Source organism: Pseudophryne corroboree, chromosome 11 (assembly GCF_028390025.1).
Source record: "Pseudophryne corroboree isolate aPseCor3 chromosome 11, aPseCor3.hap2, whole genome shotgun sequence".
Taxonomy (NCBI): Eukaryota; Metazoa; Chordata; class Amphibia; order Anura; family Myobatrachidae; genus Pseudophryne; species Pseudophryne corroboree.
The window spans coordinates 111,652,963-111,655,715 of NC_086454.1; positions in this window are offsets into that span (position 1 = coordinate 111,652,963).

The window sequence follows — 2,753 nt, forward strand, 5'->3', positions numbered from 1 at the left end:
CGCTGCCGCTGAAGAACCTGCCACCGCAGCACGCGCAACAGCCCCAATCCGCAAGGAATGGGTATCAGAACCCGAAAAACGTATCCAAACGTACAGATGCCATATATCACACAGACTCCCAGCAGCCCAGCACCAGTATCGCTGCCGCTGAAGAATCCATCGCCGCAGCTGGCGCAACAGCCCCAATCCGCACGGAATGGGTATCATATCCCGAAAAACTCCTCCAAACGCACAGAGACAGCATATCATGCACATTCCAAGCAGCCCAGCACCTAAAATGCTGCCGCTGAGGAAACCGCTGCTGCAGCACGTGTAGCCGCCCCACTCCGCAAGGAAAGGGCACCCTGGTCCCCCCACTGCAAACCCCTGGCAACCACCATAGCCGTAACGCTGCAGAAAAACTGAAAACCGAGAGAAGAGAACCCAGGATGGCACACAAAAGAAAATGGCCATCCCCTAACGGACACACCAGACACATTCCCTCGCCACTTGCAATGGGCAACCAGCCATATTCGCCTGTGCTCTAAGGGGCCACCAACAACCCCGGCCATCCCCATCCGCTGCAGAACGGGCCAGGCCGCACAGCATCTGGCCGCACCGCAATAAAATGACACTGAACGGCAAGCCGGAGTACAAAGACGACTTGGGCACCAACCCACTGATCCGGAACGCCCCAAAGAAAAAAACAGCACAAAAGCCATCCTGAACAGCGCAATCTCATAACCAGACTACGCCCCGCCTGGCTGTACACCAAACGAGACCACCAACAACTTCAAATAGACGGGCCCACCCAAAACTGCAGGCACAGGGTGCCCCGTCGCCCATCCATTAAGGGCCATGGACAGTAAGAAAGACCTGGTGGGTCCGCCAGCTGTAGTAATTATGGAGCGCTCCCCCCAAAGGAAGTACCCGCAAGGGCAGACGCCATTGCTGCCCTAAACCTGCCCTCCTGGGAAAAACACCCAGACAAAGGCCATCAAAGTTCCTAAGGTGACCCAATACAAAACAAACCCGCCAGAGTGAACAAACCTACTCAAGAAAGCCAATGAATCACGGCCACCCGAGCCATCGCCCTGAGCATGAGAGGAGCCAATACCGGCCCCTCCAAGTAGCCGGACCAACCCGGCCATCTGCCAGACACAATTAAGGCACGGAAAGACAAACAACAGCCGCCCCAGGCCCCAACACACGGAATGTAGCAAAGTGGAAGCGCAACTATGCCTCCGCCACCCCATAGGCCATGCCCGGGTCACGTCGCCGGGAAACACACGGAGCGCTGCAAACATATGGGAACCAAACAACGTAACAGGTGGAGGGCCAAGGGGGAGGAAGAACGCTGATCGTGAATAGCGTGAACCACCCCCAGGTAATCGCTCCAGAAACAATAGACCGATCCGAAAAACTGCAGAGCCCCGAACACCAATGCGACAACGATTGGGAGCAATTCCAACAACAAGAGGTTCCTGGTGAAACCCCCGGGAAAATAAAGAGGCTGAGAGAAAAAGTCCCTGAACCGTAATGGCCTGTGGCAACAGTCAAAAGGCTGGGATAACCGGCCTGACACCAAGGGTCAAAGAAACCAAACGTAAAAGAGCCCAGCTAATAGGCCCCAGCCTCAGCCGCCCTTACGCTGACCTGCAAAAAACGTAAAATTATCTGGATGCCGCTGGAACGTGTCCGTGGGAAGGTGATGGCAAACCAAGGCCGAAACTATCCCTATACCCAATAACGGAGGCAGCACGTCGAAACCCCCGTTGTGCCCGACCTAACGGGAACCCAGAACCTAAAACAATGACCAAGCCGAAGCCAAGACGTAACCGCTCACCTAGCAGCCGCCCTGGCCTGAAAGAGAAAATCAACAACGGAAACAAAATGCAGGGCCCCAGAAGAAAAGGAGAATGCACCCCGCGGGAAGCATCCCGACGGCAATAAGAACCGAAACCCCCCTTGTGGACTAGACACAACACAGAGAATCTACCCCGTCGGGGCATAAAACAAAACCAAGTACCAAAAACATAGTAAACTGGGATTACAACCTATGTCAGGGCCGCTATGATAGTGGAAAAAACAGCACGGAGCAACCAGCCAGCACACCCAAAAGGTGGGGGATCAGACGGAACCACTGTCACTTTCCAATCCCACCCTCACCCACGTTCCGACCGCCCGGAATCCACCGCAACGGCACAAAGAAAATATTAGCAAAGCGAGGGGGAGCTGCCATAAACGCTGCCAGAAGCACCCTGTCTGACCCAGTACATGTAGCTGCGCAACGCGCAATGAGCTTGGCCAACTTACACGGGCGCCTGGGGAAACCTGAGGAAAACACTACTAGAAGAACTAAAAAAAAGTGCAGAGGAACAAGAAGAAGTAACAGCATGCTCACCAGTACCTGAAGGACCCGGAACTTCCCAAGCCGCCGCCAATCCTGCCCTGACCTCTCCAGCAGACACCGACACCGTTTCTTCTCCCGGCCCCCGACCTGGGAACCCCGACTCTGCGGGCCTGACCACTCAGGAACTGCACACTCAGAGGGAACATACGGGGTTAAAGCAGACGTAACAACCATACTAAAAGACGGCCCAGGCAGCAAGGGGGGGGGGCGGGGGTGAAAGGCAGGACGGGGGGGGGGGGGGTAACATGAATGACGCGGCCGGCACCGTGATGGCCCTATCTGCCGAGACACCCACTGCAGCAGAGGCCGGGAGCCGGGGAGCCAAAAGCAAAACAAAAAAGAAAGAAAGAAAGAATACCGC